This window comes from Ochotona princeps, chromosome 11 (genome assembly GCF_030435755.1).
Source record: "Ochotona princeps isolate mOchPri1 chromosome 11, mOchPri1.hap1, whole genome shotgun sequence".
Taxonomy (NCBI): Eukaryota; Metazoa; Chordata; class Mammalia; order Lagomorpha; family Ochotonidae; genus Ochotona; species Ochotona princeps.
In genome coordinates, this window is record NC_080842.1 from 3,685,679 (window position 1) to 3,709,853 (window position 24,175).

Genomic DNA, 24,175 nt, shown 5'->3' on the forward strand with positions numbered 1-24,175 from the left:
ATAGCAGAAACCCTAATAAGGTTACAGATAAAAATGATGTTCCAACTCCCTCTAGATAGTTTTTGGTGTAAGAGCAAAGCCATCTTCCTGTCATGTTCTAACTTTCAAGGAATCCATAAGCCCTGAGGTTTTAGTTGAAAGCAGAGACCTAGAGACCCAATAGGAAGCACTGAAGCAGAAGATGACAGACCTGGCAGATTTTCTTTCTTAGTGTAGGAAGACCTGTCCATAACTTCCTAGTACTTTCAGATTCAAAATCCAGAAATGTGAAGGACCACCTCCTTGGGGCTACACCAGCTCCCACATCCTACAAAAGGCAAAAATACAGGCAGTTTCGTTCCAAAGCTCTTATTGCTCATCATTTGACATACAATGACGGCGATAGGGAGTAGGAAAAGAGTGACTTGGTACTTCACCTGCTAGAAAATAAACTTGTGTCTACCTGAAGGACCTGTATCCTGGTCCGTCAGCTGTAGTCCTCACTGGAGTGAGGATGAATGCAAAAGCTGATTCTCAAAGCATTCCAGTTCTGGTCGGCCATTCAGTGATGAAACCAATCAACAACCCCAAAGGGGAATTCTAGTGCTAGTCATACCAAAAAATCCAGGGCAAAGGGAATCTACATAAATAGGTGGGAAATGTAACAAAAGAACATGAATGAGCTACAGTGGTCTTCTTTAGAGACAAAAGATGCAGGAAAAAAAAAGAAAAGTAGAGACTCAAATGTGATGGGGAGCATGAAAGACTATTATTACACTGGCTCATGTGTGTTCCTTAGTAGCAAACTAGCTCAAGCTGTAAACTGGAATCAATAGACTAGATGCAAATTTTGATTCTGATTTGCCAGGCCTTGGCTTAGGTAAAGGGTTTCTCATTTTAGAATGAGGAAGTTGATTCAATTCATCTCTAAGATCCTTTTCGACTGTAACATTGGAATCCCTGGGAATGCTAGAATTGTAGAGAATCATTTAAAATTCTGCAACATTAGAGGATATCAGATAGAATACAAAGGAATAATTTTATGTGAAAAACCTGAAAGAACTAAAGTCTTGCTTGGATAGAGAAGGTCTAGAAGAAAGCTGGGTAGGAGAAAAAGTCAATAGATTACTGTTTAAAATCTTTAATGAGGTATTAGCCAGTGGTATTATTTGGTGAAATTCTGCTGAACAATTTTGCCATGTACAGGAAAATCTCACAACCTGAAACCATGCATTATAGCTATCTACACAAATAGACTTTGGTCTTCTGTAACTAGAGCATGTGCAAAGGGTAGGCTTACAGTCCTAAGCCAGCCAGGTTAGGTCTCAGATTGACTTAGGTTTTGAACAAGTTTCAGCAGTATCATTGGCCGTCAGCATCCTTTCAAACACATATGTTCTAAAAACTCATTTCCAACTTGAGAAAATCTAAATTTTCCAAAGTGGGGCCCAGGACTTTTTTTGAAGTCTTTATGATCCGTATTCAGTTTTTGACTGGTATGTGAAACTACTAGGCCAAAAGCTCTTTTATACCTTCCCAGGTTTAACACACTGGATTCCTATAAATTGTATTAAGGTGACAGTTAGGACATGATGGACCAGAAAAAGAACATTTACTAAGCCACTAAATTTCACATTGATTCAAGTGGTCTTGGTGCTGTTCATGCACAGCACCTGCCCATCACCAATCAAAGAGGGGCCAGTTGGAACATAGATTTAACTTCGGTTTCTCTTTGAAGACTTACATCTTTCAAAGAGACTGGTTTTTTCAAAGATCCTGGCAATAGTTTCTCAGAAGACTGCTATTCCAGGCTCTGTACATACACAGGTTCTTGAATCCCACAGCAGCACAATGAGATGGTAAGAATCACCAGTCCCATTGTGTGGAGAAGGGAACTGAGGTCTAGAAGCATCAGATAGCTTCTTGAGTCCCCACGATCCCCAAGGGGCAGCGATACATTGTACACGCAGTCTATCTCTGTGGGCTGCACTTTGGAGCACTGTGTTTCTTAACCAACCACAATCCCTGTGATGGAAACCTGGCAATCTCTCCTTTACAGAGCCACTTGAAAGGGCTAAGATTTACAGAAGTCCTGAAGGAACCTAAAGAGCGACCTTGGGCAGTTCTGTATCACCCGCTAAGGGATGCAGCTGAATTTGGCCTCAGTTGAAGAACGTTCTGAGTTTGTTCTGGTGGCAAATCAGTTCTCAGAGAGGCTGGCTGTGATGTCTGAAGGAGACTGCTGAAGAATAATGCTGGTCTGAGACAATCCTCAAAAGAAGCCTGTATCTTCTCTCAAAGATCCTCACAGCTACATTTGTAACGTAAGTTCTGAGAAGAGTCCCCACCCCTCATATGCCCTTCATTTTTTCTTAAGATTTATTCATTTTTATTGCAAAGGCAGATATACACAGAGGAAGAGAGACAGAAAAGAAGATCTTCTGTCCGATGATTCACTCCCCAAGTGATTGCAATGGCTGGTGCTGCTCCTATCTGAAGCCAGGAACCAGGAACTTCCTCCAGGTCTCCCACACGGGTGCAGGGTCCCAAGGCTTTGGGCCGTCTTCGACTGCTTTCCCAGGCCACAAGCAGGGAGCTGGATGGGAAATGGAGCTGCCAGGATCTCGGCACATTCAAGGCAAGGATTTAAGCTGCTAGACCATTGTAGACTATTGTGCTGAGTCCTCTCACACACCCTTCTAAAAGACAAAGTAGAACACAACAAAGTCTATGCTTGCTGGCTAGTGAACAACAGCCAAAGACAATTAAAGGGTCAAAATGCCACCTCCTTTCCCTTTTTTATTATTATTATTATTGGAAAGCCGGATATACAGAGAGGAGGAGAGACAGAGAGGAAGATCTTCCATTCATTGCTTCACTCCCCAAGTGAGCTGCAACGGCCGGTGCGCGTCAATCTGAAGCCAGGATCCAGGAACCTCTTCCAGGTCTCCCACGTGGGTGCAGGGTCCCAAAGCCTTGAGGCGTTCTCAACTGCTTTCCCAGGCCACAAGCAGGGAGCTGGATGAGAAGTGGAGCTGCCGGGATTAGAACCGGCGCCTATATGGGATCCCGGGGCTTTCAAGGCGAGGACTTTAGCTGCTAGGCCCCTCCTTTCCCTTTCAAAGACAAATCCGAACATTCCACTCATTCACACCAGTCAGTGAACACTCAGGAAATGCCATCCATTGCCACAGGTATTCGTGTCCCTGAACACTGCTGTTCAGCCCCCTCCAGCTCTTTGGCCCAGGACTCAAGGGTATTTATTGTGCAAACTCTTTCACTTCTGTAAGGGTTTATTAACACTTGCAAATGACTTTGGAATATGCTAACATCAGAGCAAGTGGAAAAATGCCAAGTTAAGGCTAGACCTCATCAGGTGAATATAAAAGGAGAGTGAATCTTACAAGAAGTACTCTCATCAGGCACAAAAACAAGCAAGCAAAAAAAGAGATAATGAGCCTTATCCTAGTGGAGATGGGAACAGAACGAAATAAGGGGAGACTTCGATAAACAAGGAGAAACACAGGTCACTCAAAAGGTCACAGTCATCGTAGAGTCCTCCAGCAAAGAACAGCAAGAATAGACATTTATGACAGCCTTTTCAAGCACAAAATCCATAAGGAAACAAAAAAATCAAAATGCTTAATGCAGAAATAAAAATAAGAGGCATGACTGTTGCTCTCAAAAATCAACACCATCAATGTCAAGAGAAATGTGCATTTTCAAAAACTATGTAAGTAAACAAAACACGCTTGGAATGCATCTGGCTAATTAGATATAACTTACTACTAAATGGCAGGTGCGTGACCATAACAATGAGAACAGCATTGTCTCGGTTTACTTGGCATTTGACAGCCTACGTTAGCAAGGCAGGATTCATCCGGACTATTGGACCATCTTAGATTCATGACACAATCCAGCCGCTCCTCTTAGCTGTGCAGGCAGCTGAGCAGCCAGATCGCTACCTGACTCTGTGACGTAGTTAGCAGTAATCAAACAAAGGATCAAACCCAGGCAGATTCACATTTGCCCACCTGTGTCTGACAGTAAAATGAGATTGAATGCTATTAACTCCGCAACCTAGAGAATCCACAGGTGATGACAGAATGAAATAGCTACTATTGTCACAGAACTTCAAAGGGGAAATGATTTTTTTATTTTTCATTTCCAGTGGCTTGATGCTAAATCCCCCTGCACAAGTTCGGCTGTGTAGGAATGCATTAGGGTTCTTTATTATTGAACCTTCAAAAGAAGTTAAAAGGTAATTGTTGATTACTTTGTGAGGAGGAGGGGAGCGCTAAAGCAAATAGGACTTAATGCGAGGCAGACTGAGTCAGCACTGCATGTCTGCAGTGTTAAGTCTCACTTAAGTCATTCTTGATTTACTTTCTCTGTCCAGAGCCTTCTATTACTGTGTGAGCTGTCACAGTGATGTGGCTAATCCTGCACTTATTGTACCATGTGCCTGCAGAAGTAAGAGTTGGATCCACTTCACAGGTAATTGTACTTTCTGGCTGTTCTTAGTCTAGCTTCCTAATCAAAGAAAGAGAGGAGAACATCATCTCTTCAAAGACAATGCACAATTGAACATGGCTAAGATGTGGCAGACATTTCAAGAGTTAAGAATCAGTCATTTAGGGCCTGGCGCTGTGGGCTAGCAGCTAAAGTCCTTGCCTTGAATGTGCCAGGATCCCATATGGGCGCCGGTTCTAATCCCGGCGGCTCCACTTCCCATCCAGCTCTCTGCTTGTGGCCTGGGAAAGCAGTTGAGAACGCCTCAAGGCTTTGGGACCCTGCACCCACGTGGGAGACCCGGAAGAGGTTCCTGGTTCCTGGCTTCGGATCAGCGCAGCACCGGCCGTTGCGGCTCACTTGGGGAGTGAATTATCAGACGAAAGATCTTCCTCTCTGTCTCTCCTCCTCTCTGTATATCAGACTTTGTAATAAAAATAATTAAATTAAAAAAAAAAAAGAATCAGTGATTTAGAGCTAGCAGAAGCTACTATTTATTTAATCCAATTCCCTAAAAATCCATGCAAATTAATTCCCAAAAAGAGATTCAGAATTGTAATTGAAAGTTAAAGGGAACGTAGTAGTGCCAATTCAATGCCAAGCATGCTTTTCTCCCTTTTGGTTTTTGTTATCCCACATACTGGAGGACAATACTACCTGTATTTGACTGCTGGCTTATCCACAAGAAAGTCACTTCGGGACCATTCCTCAAATACCCAGTTCCTTCAAGAATGGGAAAAAGTTAAAGGTTTGCTCATTCTGATGCAGTGATGAGAGAATGCAGTTTTCTTTATTTTTCTCTACTGAAACTCAATGGCTTAGAAAAACCATTTCTGTAACAGTGGGGAAAGGAAAATTAATCTCAAGCATTTATGATGATTTAGTCCCTTCTGCCTCAAACTTAATCTCTTGCAGGTGCATTCCGAGTTCTTTGCGAAAAACCTCAGTGTTTCAGAATGTAAACTTCATAACTTAAGCATTTGACTTTCTCGCCAGATCTACTCTTCTCGCGAGACCTCTTACCCTCCTCCGCTCCCCACATGCTACTTTCACAGAGCAGTGAATGTACTTGGCACAGTGGTCATTTGTGCAGCGGGCGGCAAGTCTTCACTGATTCCTCTTACAGCAGGTGCTCCTCAGCCCTGTCGTCTGGGATTGTTACCTTCTGCGACCTCTACATCACCAACAACGATTCTCTTCTTCTTAGCTTAAGTCACCTTCTGTCGTAGCCTTGCATAGTCTGTGCGCTGCATGTGGACTAGATCAGGGAAAAGCCAGGCTGGGCTGATTATTCCTGCTGGTGCAAGCATAAATTAGAGTGGGTGAGGGATGTTTGGGCATAGCCGCAGAAGCTGGCACTGGGGACTAATTCTGTCAAGTCAAATCACAGAACCACCTAAAGAGTGCATAAACCGGGACAGAGAGACCTGGGAGGGAAAAAGTGGGTTCCCCCTTCTTGGGTCACTATTCCCGTGGGAGGGCATGAAGACTGGGACTGGGGCTGGGATGGCTAGACAGAGAGGCACTCAACAACACCCGTGAGGGCTGGATGGTTGAGTTGGTTAGATAGAACTAAGCTTTAATACCCATTGACACGTACAAGAGCCAAATGGAATGGGGGACAGACTGGTCTTCTGCTACACATACTGGCAAACCAGGGTAGGGGGCGGGCCTGGTGGGGGTTATTGTGGGTCGCCCCGACTAGGCTGCAGCTCCCACTGGTTTGTGTGAGGGCCGAGTACGTGCTGGGCAGAACCAGACTGGACTGCAACACCCATTGGTTCCAGTGCAACTCGGGACTGAAAACAGAACCAACCCAGCAATTGCAACCACCAGCTGATCGTGGTGATGGACTGTGCCGGGCCCTGTGCTTGCTAGAGCATACAAGAAACTAGTCTGGGAATACCTCAAAGTTTCTTTGGAGATCTCCCTAATCGAACTGCTGGACTCAGAACTCTAATCAAAAAAAGACAGAAGACAGAGCAGATCAATCATTCATCTCAGCTATATGTTGGCAGCGATATATGGGGCAAACGGAGACTTTATGATGGACCATATCAATCAGTGGACGACCTCATCGAGCGAAACTGGCAGCGATTCATAACCGGAGAACTATTAACACCACTCGAGCACATATCTCAGAGCATGCCCCACATCCGGGACTCGGGGAGGGCGGGAAACCGGGTGGGGCTTCCCCCTCAATATCCCCCTTTACCTCAGATACAAGATGGAAACAATGTGGACATAATAGTATTACCCACTTCCCTATCCCCCTGAACCTTTTTTTTTTTTTCTCTTTTCTTTTTCTTTCTTTACCTGTAATTAACTATGTAAAGAATGTCAACAACACAATAAAATAGATTATAAAAAAAAAAAAAGTCACCTTCTGTCATGTGTTCATGGACTCCAACCCCACTGTCACAGCCTACAGTCTTGAGGTATCATGAAACTTCCTGTCTTGTACTAGTAATCTTTTTGTTCTACTTGTATTTAGGGTCTAGGCTGTATTATTATTATTATTATCATTTTATTATTATTATTATTTTAATAACAGCTTTGTTGAGATATAATTAAAATACCATGAGATTAAATACTATATCCATTGAATGTCTATAATTCAGTGAGTTATAGTGTATGAATGGAATCTTGCATTGAAAAACACAATCAATTCTAGAATATATTTTTTTAAAGATTTATTCATTTTTATTGGAAAGCCGGATATACAGAGAAGAGGAGAGACAGAGAGGAAGATCTTCCATCCGATGATTCACTCCCAATGTGAGCCGCAACGGCCGGTGCTGCGCCGATCTGAAGCCGGGAACCAGGAACCTCTTCCAGGTCTCCCACATGGGTGCAGGGTCCCAAAGCTTTGGGCCGTCCTCAACTGCTTTCCCAGGCCACAAGCAGGGAGCTGGATGGGAAATGGAGCTGCCGGGATTAGAACCGGCGCCTATATGGGATCCCGGGGTGTTCAAGGCGAGGACTTTACCAGCTAGGCCACGCCGCCGGGCCCTAGAATAATAAAACCCCATACCCAATAGTAGGCATTCTCTATTCTACACTATTTACAAACTTGGAAACTGCCCATCTAAATCGTCCTTTTCTGGTTGCTTTTTCAAGAAGAAGTATATGGTATAAGATCTTACCTCCATGACTGCTTTTATTCATGTGTCAATGCCCTATTTTCAAGGCTGAAAAATATTATTTGTACATGTATGTTTCCATGTAATCCATGTCATTTCGGTTGCCCATTTATCGATGATGAATATTTAGACTGCTTCCAACTTTCTAATATTACACAGAATGTCGTTATGAAGTCTGGTGCTTAAATGTTTTGTGTAAGTTTCTGCTTTCAGTTTGTTTTATGTGTATATAACCAGAAATGTAACTAAATATTAATTATATTTTTCATTTGACAAGAAACCAGTGGACTGCATGCACAGTTGCTAAGCTTTTCACATTCCCATCAGCAACTCACAAAAGTTAGTTTGTCCATGAAAATTTCCCTCTCCATGTTAGTTTCTATACAGCCCTGCAATTTTCCATTTTTAAACTAAATAGATATTTGAATGGAAATTAAGTGCTTTACAGGTTTGATGTGAATTTTCTTAATGTTCAGATATTTAAATCTCTTTCTGAGGATCTTACTTACTGTTTATATATTATCCTTGAAAAAAATGCCCACTTAGACCCTCTTTTTTAATTGTGTTATATTCTTTATATTGTTGAAATATGTAAGCTCTTCAGCATTTCTAAATACAAATGTCTTTAAAAAAACATGTAATTGACAAACTTTTTTTCTATTCTGTGATTTATCTTCATTTCCTTCTTATACTTTAAAACACAAAATAATTTTACTTTTGATAAAATCGAATGGCGTATTTTTCCATTTTTTGTGCTTTTGTGGAATAGCTAATAACAGCTTGACCAACATAAGGTCATCAAGATTTACTCTAGTACTTTCTTCTCAGAATATCATATTTTGGCCTTGTGTAGATTTGTAATTTAATTTTAGTTGATGTATTTGGTATCATAAGAGATTTAATGGTATTTTTGAAAGTGTGAATAAATAGACTGTTAGCATTTGGTATAACAAGCTGCCCCATGGCACAGCTGCGTTCTGCACTGGAGTCCCTGAGTCTGAGTACTTGTTTGGTTCCCAATTCCAGCTTCCTGCTCATGCACATCACATCCTGGCGGCAGCCAGGGCAATGACTCAAGCACCTGGATGATTGCCACTCTGTGGGAGACCCAGATAAAGTTCCTTGCTCCTGACGGGTTGAACAGTTTCTTTGGGAGACCCTTTCTGGTCCGAAGTTCCAGCTGGTAGAATGCTTGGTATATGTTTGCAAGGAAAGAATCTTGATTGAATTTGAACTGTAATACTGCATCAAGGTGGAGGAATCCACCAGGGGGGGCGGGGAGGGGAGGGGGGATTCCCAGAGCCTATGAAACTGTCACATAATGCAAAATAATTAATAAAAAAATATATATCTATATATAAATATATAGATATAAAAGTTCCTTGCTCCTGTCTGTGGTGCAACCTTTATCCAAGTTGTTGTAGACATCCAGGGAGTGAGCCACTAGATGGGAGGTCTCTCCCTCTCTCTCTCTCTCTCTCTCTCTCTCTCTCTCTCTCTCCCTCTCTCTCTCTCTCCTACTAAATAACTAATACATTATTTTTAATGTAGTTGATAATAAATGTGTAGGATTCTGGCATCTTAACTCTGCTTTATTAATTTATCTTTCTAGCTCTATGCCGAAAGCATACTCTCTTGATTACAGTTTGCCATAAGTTTTTTTGACATTATGAAATACAAATTAAATTGGTTTTTGTGTATTGGTATTATGCAACCTTGCTGCATCTGTTGATTAGTTCTAGTAGTTTTCTTGATTGCCTTCCATTTGATTTTTTATCTAATTGCCAGGGCAAAACTTCTAATACATTGGAGACTAGAGATCAGAAAGCTTGTACTCGTGTTTTCTTCCTGCCCTGCAGGGGGAATCCTTCAGCCTGCAGGGATGATGTTAACTGTGAGTTTTGTTTTGTGTGTCTTTTTCTTGGGGATGTGGAGAGGGAGAAGTTTCCTTCTAGTCCTAAATTCTTCATTTCTTTTTTCTTACAAGGGCATTTTGATTTTTCCACTTCCTTTGAGTGTGCATGTGTGCTTTATTATAATTATGCAATTTTTTTACTTAATACGACATTTCATATTAATTAATTTTCAAATGCTAAGCAAACCTTGTGTTCCTGGGAATTGCTTAACTTAGTCTATGTTATCAGATATATTGGCATACGAACTATTGAATGCATGGGTGTTGCTTTTTAGTCCTTGTGGTGTGGTCAAGTCAGTGTAGTATTTATCTTTAGTTATTGCTTTTAATGTCAGTGTTCCCTCTTTTTTCTTGTGGCCAGGCTTACTCAACAGTTTGTTCATTTTGTTGACCTTGCAAGGAAACAACTTTTAACTCTACTGTGATTATTCTTTTATCATTCAACTTTCACAATCTCCCCCTCTGATTGATACGGGTTTACATTTTCGAAGCATGCTTTTTTGACTAATTTATGATGCATCTATAGTTTTCTATCAGCATCATAATCTATAAAATCTAATTAGAATTAGTATTAATTTCAACATCCTACTGAAATTTTCTTCTGTAGTTCGATTCTCCCCTTTTATGCTGTTACTGTCACGAGTAATTGTTCCTATCTGTGTGCCCATCACATAGATCTACAATTATTATTTTGTAATCTCATCTTCTAATCAGCTAAAAAACGGTTTAAAAGAAATAAAAACAGTGTAGTCTCTTAAAATTTTAATACATTCTTTATTTGAAAGATGGAACGGGTGTCTTCATCCACTGGTTCACTCTCACATACCTGCACTGACAGAAGCTGGAGCTGCAGCTAGAACTCAGAGAGACAGTCCAGGTCTCCGATGCGAGCGACAGGAATCCAGCTAATTATCAAGGCTGTCAGAGCTACTTCCAAGCCTCAGCACAGATGAAGCTGGGGTCAACAGCTGGAGCCAGGAACTGAACGCAGGCACCTCAGTGTGAAGCACAGAAGTGTTGGCAACTAAGTCAAACGCCTTTTTCTTATATTTACCAATACACATGTACTTTTGCAAATATTTACGTTGTTACTACCACCTTTTCCTTTCCTTTCATTTCAACCTCATGAATGCCCTCCCAGTAGTACAGTGTAAGCCTGGCTAGCTAGCAAAAAAGTCTCCAAGCTTTTGTTTACCTTAAAATGTCTTCAATTTCATTCTCCATGTTTGGAGAATAACTTTGCTAGCAAGTGACCTCTTTATCAACAGTTGTTTTTCATTGAACACTTGAGATATTTCATCCCGTTTTTTTTTTTTTCTGGTTTGTTTTCTGTGTGTGTGTGTGTGTGTGTGTGTGTGTGTGTGTGTCTGCCTGTTTTAGCTCTATTATTTTTTCCATTTTATTTTTAATTTTATGATACAATTTAATAGGCTCTGGGATTTCCCATACCCTCTTCTTAAATTCTCCATCCACCCCCTTCCAACTGACTTCCCCCCTATTATTACAATAGTATAGTCCTTCATAAGCAGTCATAAGTCCATTATTTTGCCATTCAGGTGTATCCTGAAATTGTCAGTACAGACAATGACAGATAGTCCAGCACCTTGTTATCACGGTATATCCAAGTTTCACTGGGAGTCCATCTTTGATTTGGAAGTAGAGATGCATACTGCATTGTATCTTCATATCTGGATATGATAGTATGCATTACACAGTTACTATATATTTCTTTAAATGAAAAGCCATAAAGCAAAACCAACAATAAAGTTTAAAAAGTCTACAACACCATGGGATTAAATAACACGCTACTTAAAAAACAATGTGACAATGAAGAAATGAAAAAGAAAACAAAAGGCCTTCTTGGAGAAATGATGCTTCTGTATGATCTGTGAGCCAGTGAAGAATTTAATAAAAGAAAAGAAACTATTTTAGGGCCTGGCAGTGTGGCCTAGCAGCTAAAGTCCTCGCCTTGAATGCACTGGGATCCCATATGGGTGACAGTTCTAATCCCGGCTGCTCCACTTCCCATCCAGCTCCCCGCTTTTGACCTGGGAAAGCAGCCAAGGACGGCCCAAAGCCTTGGGACCCTGCACCCATGTGGGAGACCTGGAGAAAGTTCCTGGATCCTGGCTTCGGACTGGCATAGCACCGGCCATTGCGGTCACTTGGGGAGTGAATCATCAGATGGAAAAGCTTCCTCTCTGTCACTCCTCCTCTCTGTATATCTGACTTTCCATAAAAATAAAATAAATCTTAAAAAAAGAAACTATTTTGAAGAAATGAAAATAAAAGGAAAAATATCAAAACCCTTGAGTTGTAGCCAAAAACCGCATTAAAGAGGTATTGATCTTTTATTTTGCATGAAGTCTGTCTTATATCAGACAGAACATATGGTATTTGTCTTTTTGGGATTGACTTATTTCACTGAGCATAATGATCTCTAGTTGGGATCATTTGGTTGCAACTGATAGAATGTCATTCTTTTTAATGGCTGAGTGGTATACCATGGAGTAGGTGTACCAGTTTCCTTATCCACTCCTCTTTGGTAGCGTATTGGAGTTATTTGCATGTCTTTGTGATTGTACACTGTGCTACTGTGAATGTAAGATTACAGGTCCCTTTCTCATATGCAGATTTCATTTCCTCTGGATATATTCCTAGGAGCAGGAATGCTGGGTTATTCAGCAGGTTTATTTGCAGTTCTCTTGGCACTCTCCATACTGTCTTTCATAATGGCTGTACTAGCCTACACTCCCACCAGCAGTGAAGAAGGGTACCTTTCTCCCCACATCCACATCAGCAGGTATTGTTAGTAGAGTTCTGAATGTAGGCCAGCCTCATTGGAGTTCCCTGATGGCTTGGGAGCCTGAGCACTTTTCATATGTTTATTAGCCATTTGCCGTTTGAATTTGTCCTTTTCAAAAATGTCTGTTCATTTCCTCCACCATTTCTCCACCTGTTGGCTGTTTTGTTGACACTGGGTTTCTAAAGCTCTTTGTAAATACTGGATATTAGTTCCCTATTGGTTGTGCAGTCTACAACAAAGATTTTCTTTCACTCTATCGGTTGCTTCTTCACTTTCTTTTTTCCTTTGCTGTATAGAAACTTCTCAGCTAGATGTAGCCCCGTTTGTTTATTTTGGCCTTGACTGCCTGTGTTTTTGGTGCCTTTTTCAAGAAGAAGGCACTTCTTTTTTTTTTTAAGATTTTACTTTTATTACAAAGTCAGATATACAGAGAGGAGGAGAGACAGAGAGGAAGATCTTCCATCCGATGTTTCACTCCCCAAGTGAGCCGCAACGGGGCGGTGAGCGCCGATCCGAAGCCAGGAACCAGGAACCTCTTCCGGGTCTCCCACATGGGTGCAGGGTCCCAATGCATTGGGCCATCCTCGACTGCTTTCCCAGACCACAAGCAGGAGCTGGATGGGAAGAGGAGCAGCCGGGATTAGAACCGGCGCCCATATGGGATCCCGGGGTGTTCAAGGCGAGGACTTTAGCCGCTAGGCCACGCTGCCGGGCCCAGAACGCAATTCTGTACCTGTGTTTACCTACTGAACCCCCAACAAATCCCCTCTGTCCTCCAATTTGGGTGCCTGCAGAGCTCCACCTGCCAGTGGAGCTTGGATTGCTGCTGGGCTATCTGGTCATTGCAATACTGCTCTGCTGTCTCCACCACTCCCCTGTGCCCAAAGGTCTCTAAACACCCCTCCACCGTCACCCCTTCCTCCTTCCTTTGCTGGAATCTGCCCTCTGTGCTTCTCCCTGGCCAAGGATTCTTCATCAGCTCAAACCCACCTGCCCACTACACCAACATCCTGCCTTCCCACATTGACAACCTTGAGTACATGGTGAGTCACTGCTCCTATTGCTTTGAAGGCTCTTTATCTTTGGATTATACCAGTTTCATTACAAACTGTCCAGGAAGGTGGATCTTGGTATTTCCCTTACTTGTGATCAGTGCAGCTCCTGACTGCATAAGGTAATGTGTCGTCATTCAATTTCAAGAAATTTTAGATGATTGTTTTCTACAATTCTTTCTACTCTTTCTCTTTTTTCTCTTCTTTTAGTACTTTCATTAGATATGTGTTAGTACAGTCAACAGTATCCCAGTTATCCCAAGGATCTGTGAGATTCTGTTCTCATTTATTTTTTCTTCTGTCTCTTTGATTGGATAATTTGTATTCACTTACCCTTCAGTTTATTGACACTTTCCGTTACATGAATACATCTGGTCGTGAGTTGCTTCACTCAGGTTTTTTTTTTTTTTTTTTTTTTTTACTTATCATACTTTTCACTTGCAGGATTTCTTATTTTTTATAATTTGTAACAGATACTCCATAATATATTTTCCATTTTGTTAGATGTCATTCTCATAGGCCCTTTAGCTTTTCATTTTCTTGACATGGTTTTCTTTATATCTGTGAGCATATTTCAAATAACTGACTTAGAATCTGTCACCCCTAAGGATGTGTGTTTCAGTTTCACCATGAAAAGTATCTATATTAGTATATTTTTCCAACTGAACGAGTCATACTTACTTACCTCTTCATTGCCATTTTGCTGAAAAACAGACTTTGTGAACATAATGTGGCATTTATGGAAATCAGATTCCTCTGATTCCCATACCTGCTTCCCCAGTGCTTTTTTGCTAGTATTTCTTATTGTAATTGTCATGTTTTGAGTAACAGTTTTGTGGTTAATAATGTGGAGTTTGAGATTCTGTCTTTGGAGGGCATTGAGTACTCTGTTATTTTCATGTTATGTTAGTTTCATGGTCACCTTACGATTAAACGGTGATTTTATTATATACCTAGAATCATTATGTTTCCAAGATTTTGTCAAGGGTTTCTGTGTTTGTGTCAGGGCATTTCCTCAACATTCAGCTAAGCAGTTGATAACTCTGCTTTAGCCTTCACTTCCTGTTTGTGCAAAACCTTCTGGTCAATCCAATGAGAGACTATATGGCGTTCTCAGGCCTTCCTAAGGTTTTAGTCAGTCATATAGAGTTCCTGGCATGTGCCTTGGCTTGTAGATCTCAGGCATATTCCACCATATTTCAAAGGTTCTGTTGACATTTCATTCTTGGGTTTTCCCTTCAAACATCAAGTGTCTCATTTGCACTGAGGCAGCTGCGACATTAAAATGTTTGCTGATCTTGGAGAGAAACTTTTCATACTGAGTACATTCAATGTGGGGTTGAAAAAAACAAACAGTGCCATTCAGGGAGCCACAAGACAAGTCAAATAATGACTTTTCAAGTGAGTCATGCAGGGAATTACATTCTGTGCCATAAGTGCACATTACACACAAATGGACATGTTCCCACTAGTCCTGAGAATATACAGTATTTTTGAAACCACTGATTTGTTGATGAGCTAGTATGGGACTAGTGTAAATTAATCTGTCACTTACATAGCTGTTATTACTGAAATAATTTGCTTTTCTTTGTTACATGCTTCTTGGGTTACTGCTTTTTTTTTTTTTTTTTTTTTTTTGGAGAGTGCCCCCCCACCAATATTTATTCTCTGAGATTTTGTCAATTTACTTTTATTTTTAAAAAGATTTATGTATTGGGCCCGGCGGCGTGGCCTAGCGGCTAAAGTCCTCACCTTGAAAGCCCCGGGATCCCATATGGGCGCCGGTTCTAATCCCGGCAGCTCCACTTCCCATCCAGCTCCCTGCTTGTGGCCTGGGAAAGCAGTCGAGGATGGCCCAAAGCTTTGGGACCCTGCACCTGCGTGGGAGACCTGGAAGAGGTTCCTGGTTCCTGGCATCGGATCGGCGTGCACCGCCCTGTTGCGGCTCACTTGGGGAGTGAAACATCGGACGGAAGATCTTCCTCTCTGTCTCTCCTCCTCTCTGTATATCTGACTGTAATAAAATAAATAAATCTTTAAAAAAAAGATTTATGTATTTATTTGAAAAGCAAATTTACAGAGAGAGAGAGAGAGAATCTTCTATCTGCTGCTTTACTCCCCAAATAGCTAGGCCTGTCTGCAGTTAGGAGCCAGGAGCCTCCCATGGGACTCCCACATGGGTACTGGGACCCAAGAACCTGAGCCATCCTCTGCAGCTTTTCCAGGCCATGAACAGCGAGCTACAGCGGAAGTGTAGCAGCAGGCCATGAACCAGCACCTGTATGGGATGCTGGTGCCACATCAGATTAGCCTGATATGCCACCATGGTGACCCCTATTCTTGGTAACTTATCTTTCTTCTTGGTAGCTTATCCTTATTTTTTAAAATAACTTTGCAGAATATCAAATTATTGGCTGACAACCATATATTTGTTATGTGTCTCACAGCCCCTGGTCCTCACTTTTTCCTGTGAGAAGTCAGACATTAATCTTGTTGAGTTTCATTTGTAAATCCTGCTTCTTCCTTCTCTTGCTGAATTCAGGATTTTCTTCTTGTCTTTCCTTTCTGAATTGTTAGTAAGAGTTGTCTGAGTCTCCTTGCATTTATCTTACTTGGAATTCATTGAGATTTTTGATATATAACATTATTATAATGTCAAAAATACCCATATCTCTTAAAAATACCCATATCTTAACCCTTGGAATATGTGAATGTTACCTTATACGGTTAAAGGACTGTGGCAGATTTGATTAAGCATCTTGAAATGGGAAGATTATGCTAAGTTTCTGGTAGAACCCAAATGAAATCACAGGGTTCTTTATAAAAGAGAGACAGAGGGTAACATAACCATAGAAGTAAACCAAATGTATCCTGTAACAGTAGGGTACAATAGCAGGGTAGCAGAAAGGAAAAGCTAGGCCACCTTGCATGGAAAAAAAGGGACCACAAGCCAAGGAATGCTGGAGGGGGGGATTTTCAAAACAGGAAAGTGCAAGAGAACTGATTCTACGTCATAACTCTGCAGGGAAAGCAGCACTACAGATGTTCTGACATTTTTTCTTTCCAATGAAAAGCATTTGAAACCTATGATCTACTAAATCGGAAGATAATAAATTAATACTGTTTTAAATCGCCACATTTATTGTAAATTTGTTATGGTACACAGATTCCTTTTGAAACGAAGAAATATCTTTTTACGAAGCATATGAAGAATAACCTTTTGAAGAAGATGGCCATCGTCTTTCGTTGTGTCTGAGAAAGAAGGCAGACAGGGTACCCTCTTCGTAGGAGGACAGGAACTACGTCAAATAATGGCCCTCCCTTGACATTTCAGGTTCTCACTGGGATTCAATTACTTCTGTAAAGTCATCCCCCCCCCCCCAAATACAGTCGCACTAGCAGTGAGGGCTGTACCATGGAATTATTAAGGGAGAGGGCACACAGTGCAGGCCCTGATGGTCACGCTCTGAGGCTTTGGATGCGCATGAGTTGAGGGGGTGCATTCCGCCCATCATCCTTTCTAATGAATAAGGAACTTGACTCAGGGTGGTTTCCCATCACGGGATCTTCATCTGCTTGTTGATATTGTCTCTTTGAAGACAGACTGTCACCCGTGCCTTTCTTCTTTTGTCCTGCTTGATTCCTTTGAAAATATTCACAAGAGCCGCTCTGAAGGTGTCTGCTGAGCCTGACCTCCGGACGCTTGGCACGGGTAATTTCTTCCCCTGACCCCACTCCTTGTGTATGGATCTGGATGTCCTGTTTCCTAGCCTGTCTCACATTTTTGTTGTTGAAAACTGGACACTGTAGATCATTGATCATCTTGTCAACACTGTGGGCACCAGGGTTTTTGGTCATCGCTCATCTGATTCGTTGGTTCATGATTTGGCCGAAGTCTTTCCTTGGATTCACCTTCCGCTGCAGCGTGAAGGCTTGGTTGCGCTTGCATTCGGATGCAACTTTGGGCTGCAGGGGCAGACAGTCCCTCGGATAACATAGTTGTCACAGGGATGCTTTCGATGGCCTTGTTTTCAACGCTTTCTGCTGAGCTCCGTGCCTCTGCTGTCACTACACTCAGCTTCTTTGCTGGCTGCAATCAGCAACTGATTACAATTTTTGACAATACCCGCCGCTCCCTAGTCCTGTTGTCTAATAGGTATGCCCCTTGCAGGACAGGTGTTAAGACCGATCTTTGAGGTTGCTTTCTGACACCAAAGGAGCCACTTAGTAGCTGCATCTTCCCTGATTTATTAAACTACATTCTGGCCTAGGCCGACCTTGTCATGCTCATTGGACTAGCAGTCTCCACTGAGTGCTTGCCATCAGAATCACTATTGTTGTCAAGAATGCCCTTGACTTTGGCATTCTCCTCCCTCTGTCCCAAGTGAAGGCCATTGGGTATAGTTGCAGAATGATGTTCTTAAGCCCACCTCCCCTGCTGGGCAATCTCTCTGAGCCATAGCTGAAGGGGGTGGGGAGCAAAGGTCAATCTTGCCATAAATAACAAACCTATCAACAACCAACTCAACTCTCTAGCCCTCATGGATATTGCTGAGTGCCTCTCCTTCTAGCCACCCCAGTCCCCGTCCTAGTTTTCATGCCCTCTCGTGGGAGTAGTGATGGGAAGCGGGACAGACTGGACTAGTCTGCTATGTATACTGGCAGGCCAGGGTGAGGGGCGGGCCTGGTGGCGGTTATTGTGGGTCGCCCCGACTGGGCTGCAGACCCCACTGGTTGATGAAAGAGTCCAGTGCGTGCTGGGCAGAACCAGGCTGGACTGCAACACCCTTGGTTCCAGTGCAAGTCGGGACTGAGAACGGAGCCAGCCCAGCGATTGCAACCACCAACGGATTGTGGCGATGGACTGTGCCAGAACCGGTGCTAGCTGGAACATGCGGGAATCTGATCTGGGAATGCCTCTAAGTCTCTTTGGTGATCTCCCCAATCAAACTGCTGGACTCAGAGCCCTGGCTAGGAGAGGACGGAGGACGGAACAGGTCAATCAACCACCTAGGCTAAATGTTGGGCAGCGAAATACTGGGCAAACGAAGACTCCATGATGGACTGTGACAATCAGTGGCTTGTTCAATGACCTAATCGAGCTGGGAGGGATGTGACTGGCAGCGATCCATAACTGGAAGACTATTAAGACCACTTCAGCAAGTATCTCAGCATGCCCCACATCTGGGACCTTGGGCGGGTGGGAGACTGGGTGGGGATTCTCCCTCAATATCCCCCTTCACCTCAGATACATAAATAATATAATAAAAATATATATAAAATAAAAAAATAACAAACCTAGTTTATTTCCACTGGCCAAGGTGGAACTTCCCAGCCTTCTTTGCTTCTCCCATTGTTGAATGTCATCCTTGGGAGTGAGCAGGTGTGGGGAGGATCGGTGTTTACACTGTTTTCACCTGCGGTGCCTGCGTTGGGTGGAGCAAGGGAGCTTCCGTCCTCCTAGGTGTACTCACTGGGAGATGAGCCTCTGCAAAGAGGACTTTGGGGCATAAGGCAAGAGGAATGCTGGCACCCTGTGCCTCACAGGGACACACACTTGGACCCTGCCTGGGAGCTGCAGGGAGCGACAACTGTATGTTCTAGAGCTCAGGTAACCAGAGTGGAGTTGCTGCTCCATGCAGTGAGACTGTGGCTCAAGTGCCTCAAACACACGGCTCCTCCTAAGGTTTACATCCTGGTATTTTTGATGGGTGGTTACTCTTCTGCTCCATGTGAATGCAAATGGCCTTGTGGGCATTCTCACAATTTCTGCCTCTTTTGTTTGCGCCCCTGAGGAGCCATCAGGCAGCCACTACACTCACACACACACACACACACACACACACACACACAGCTGGAGTCTCCACTGTGACCCCTTCTCTGTCATTTTGTTTCCTCTTGAAAGTCCAAGACAATGGTAGGCATGTCCAGGAACTGCCCCTACTGACGGCAGGATATTTCAGCTGAATGTTTGAGTCTAAAGGATAGTGTTTGTTAAATGACCCTCAGAATCTTATTTTGGGACCTAAAAGTGAAACACTTACACTTCTGTATTGTGCAAAAACACGAGTCTCCATGAGGCAATGGATGAAGCTGACTAAATCGGAGCAAAATTCTATTGAAGGAAGTATCAATAATAAGATAATGTTCCACCAAGTGTACTCTCGCGATACAAATCGCGCTAACATCTGACAGTCTTGCCTGGTCTTGGGCAGTAGACATTTCCCTGAAAATATTTTGCAAGCCAAACATCTTGCAGATAAATTAGACAACTACGCATGCATTGTTGTCAGCCATCTAGCCAGATTAAAAAAATACTTTACACACAAGCAATCGCCTTTTTAATTTGGCTTATTTTAAACATGATGTTAGGAATAAACATGAACAAATACTTTAAAGCAGGATGTTGATCTAGAGTAAACAGAAAAACTGTCTTCATATAAGAAAATATCCCAAATTATACTCATTTCTATGGACATGCATTTTACAGTGTCTTGGAAATAAATCTGTGATATTTTTTAGTTACAGTCTAACTTCTTTGCAGCAACTGTGATCGCACACGGAGAAGTTTTCTTCCTTTTAGAGACAGAATCATTTCTTCTTCCTGATCCATACTGATCCCTAATCATGACAGCTGATTCTATGCCACCCTAGACAGACATCTCGGAAGCTAAGCAGGGTCGGGCCTGGTTAGTACTTGGATGGGAGACAGCTACAATTCTTACACAGCATGTCAGGAGCGAGTCCGCTGTCATGGACAGGGCGTTGCCAGACGGTGGCAGCAGAGTGCCATGAATTGCTATAGTCAGGAACCCAGCTGCAGACTGAAGATTTCCTTTTAGCCAAATAGTGCCCCCAAAACAGCATCATTAACTAAGGGGGCTGCTTAGCCCTACCACTTAGAAAGCCCCGATAATACCTGGAGAATCTACCAGAGTATTAGCTTTCCGAGTGGGCTTAGGAACAAGGCAGAAATGAGTGTCATTTCAGAAAGACAATTTCGTGGTGTCAGAACCAAAGGAAGGACTTGTCTTGTCCACTCCTTGCAAACAATTGCATCTCTGTTGAGCTCCTTGCCTGTTTATGTCTCAGCAGGTTCTTTCTCCGTGGTGTATTAGACAGGAGTTGAGAGACTGACATTGGGATCCCAGATGCTGCAAGGATGAACCGTGGTGTAGGAAGGACACGTCCTTTTGGGATCTCGTTGTAGTCATCTCCAAAACAGGGAGTCCTCACCATCCGGATAATTCCCACTGTCGGTGCTCCGCGATGCCCACCCTCTCCTTTCCCAATGACTTGCAGTTTTCTAAATGAGAACACACTGGAGATTCGCTGTTGAAGTTTACTCTCTGACTTGACGGAGAGATTTCCTGCTGGTTGAGGACATGGATTCTAGACTGGCCACTTCTTAGCCAGGGGACTTGAAGCAGATCAAGTTCTCAATGTGCTTCAGATTTCTTTGACATATGAATGCTCTTACAGATCACAAGGGGGCAAAAGAAGCAGACAGCCCATAAGGAATATACAAACTAACACATAAAACAGCATGAAGACTAGTGCCTGGAAAAACAGCGAGTCTTCCATCTATGTTAGATGTCTTCTTACCCAGGGGAACAGAAACCCAAAGAGTCTCATTATTTCTGTTTTCTGTTAATAGACTGAGGATAAAAATGAGAATTGGAAGAGAAGTCCTAGCAAATTGTCAACCCATTTGGATCTATTGCCTGACATCTTTTGGGTTCAATGAACGAATTACAGTAGGATTAGACCCAGCCCGTTATTTCGTACAGCTTATTGCTTACAGTACCCCTTAATCAGGGCAACCAGGTGCAGCACAAACTGCAGGTGATGGAGAATGCAAAAATGACACTTAGGAAAAGGGTGTCCAAAATCCTCCCAACTCCATCCTCAGGAAACTATGTTATATTTTTCATTAAAATGTCACTCTTCTGCAATAGAATTGCACCTAGAGGAAAGCAGAACTTTGAAAAGGAAATTACGAATAGAGGGTAAAAGGAGTCAGGGACAGGAAGTGGTAACAGTAGGCTGCCAAACACGAAGGTATTCTGTTTTGCATTTTTCCTTAGGTATGTCCTGTGTCAATTGCTCATAAGCATCCAAGACTAACAATCTGCCCCTTTAAAACACAAAAACGAAAACAAAACAAAAAAAATTCATCACACTTACTGTCCTTTAAGGAAGAGAATTCCAAGCCCAGAAGCATATCAGAGCATATCAAATAGTCCATGGGAACCTGAATTTTCAAAATCGTTGAAATCTGTGTAAAGCTTCCTTTTTCTTCCGTTTCTTAAATTGTATTTTTGATGATGTTTACATAGTTGATTAGGCGGGGACGAGTCAAGGATTAGGGGAAAGTGAGAGATACTGCTATTTCCAAATTTTCTTTTTTTTTCCTTCATATTTCTGGGGGAAGTGGGAAGATTAGGGGAAAAGCCACATTTAGGCTCCCAACTGCCTCAGTTGCCTGAGGATGGGGAATGGCCACCCAGTCTCCAGTGTGGAGCATGCGCCCAGGGTTCTGCTCAGGTGCTTTCAATAGTTCTGAAATGCTGTCAACCACACTCATCCAGGGATGAGAAAATCCCTCCAAGACCCACTGGCTAGCATAGTCCACCTTAGGGCCTCCATTTACCTAGACATTTGCTGCCAACCTTTGGGTGGGGGTAGTTGGTTAATTTGTTCCAGCCTCCTTCCTCTGTCCCGGATGTACTCTGTAAGCTCCAATAGACTGCTATATCCTCCATGAGCATCTAGGTATGCCATCCATTGCTCCATTGTAAGCCCCTAAGGAGGTCTAGCTCTGACACATACACTCCACCATCAGACCACAGATGTTGTGATTCGCTCCAACATCCAACCATGAAGTGATTCCCCCCTCTGGGCCTCCCCGAGAAGCTCTAAGTCTATCCCCATGGCATTAGGTGGGAGAACAAGTAGAGATGTTCCTGCATGACTGTTTTTGTTCTCTAACTCTGGGATCCAGAGCTACGTGTGTGCGTTAAATTCCAGCCAAAAGGAAGGAACTTGGTAACAAGCCCGCAAAGATCATGCACAAATGCTTGGCACTCCTGTGTTCACCGCAGTTGCACTCTTTCTTCTGATCCGATAGTTGGCGATGGCTGCCTGATCTGCAGGCCTTAGCAGCAGCCCAGCCTCAGCTCAGACCTTGGCTGCTTACCCAGGGACAACAGCAGCTTCTCTTTCTGCTTTGCCTGGTTCTGTTCTCCTTGCACGCCGATCTGTGCTGTTTCTCATAGCTGTCCTAATGTTCTGAAAGTTCCGATTAGTGACGGCATCTACAAACAGTGCACAGATCAACAGAGGTTACCCCAGTTTCTGCCAGACCAAGACATTAGCTGGAGCTGCTGCCTTGCTGTTTTGCAGCTTCTGAAGAGCTGTGAGTCTTACGTAGAATCTGTGACACTGTTTTTTAGGTGTGCTATAATGGCTGGTAAAGTACCACACTTTGTAAGTCATTGCAACCATTTTGCCATTTGGTGAATTAGAGCAGGCTCAGGATTATCCAAATAATTTAGCGATTATCTTCACTCAAACTATAAGAAGATTTCTTGAATGAGATGGGAAAAACGTGGAGAAATATGGGTTTCTATCCATATGCAAATCATATGTGATACTGGTCTTAGCGTGTGATTCCATCATGAGTGCCAGGAAAGGGAACAAGCATTTGATGCTTTGAAGGTCTTCTGTGGTGAGAAGCAAGCCACTGCAAAACTTTCAGTCTAGCTAGACTGTTAGTCAAAGATCCATCCCAATTTTTCCCTGCCTAAAATTTGAAAGCTAAGAACATAATTCCCTGCATACTGTCATAGCTACAGATAAATAAAAAAAAATACTAATGAAAGTGACCAAACTGTCGTAGAATGAAATGAAAGACACTTTGCTTTTCTGCCATGTGAGAGGCAACACCTTTGCCTTCCTTATATAATCTCTGCTTTCCCCTGGAAATAGTTGAAGCAGCATTGATGTGGACAGCAAGTGCAGCAATAGACTGTGGTGACTTCTGGCACTGAGGACCGAAGAGAGTGAACAGCCACAGTAACCGTAGGATCAGAACCGGGATGAAGATAGGAGCACTAGGTATTTGTTCATGGTCTGCACCCTGTCTTGCAAGCAGATGGAGACAGCATGCCATTCTTCCTTTCGGGAGGTCATTACAGTTGCAAGGTTGAGAATTGAAAGGAACTGAAAGAGATGCTTTGAGCCATTTGCTTGAAGAAGCTTCCTTCACCAAGAAGCTTCACTGGGTTTCGTAAAGTCTGCTCCTTCTAACCCTCTCACCCATGCATGTACTTTTGCTTCCACGATTATAAAAAATCATTATATGTTTTTCAGGAGATTTTAAAAAAATATGTGGCACAAGGCAGTGGTGAAAACATTAGCAAAGATGTTGAAAGAGTCACCAAAAGAACTCACCCACTTACTTATCCTTGTTCCCCCTTTCGTTAATAGCTGGCAGTTTTCGCTGGCTGGAGAGATCTGTTAGGCTTTGAAGAAAGTAGAGACTTCCCAAAAGTTCCATTGTTGGGGCATGTTATCTTTTACATTCCATAGCTCAGCTCCTCTCCCGTGTGCTCAGGCAGCTAGCCTTTCAAGACTGACAGTTGGTAACACAAGCAGACCTCGCTCAGCCTCTACTTCAGATGTGCGCTTCCCCAGCCATTTCCCCTAGGGCAAAATGCAGCCACAAAATAAGGAAGCATCCATCAAGCTGAAAACCCCCATCAGG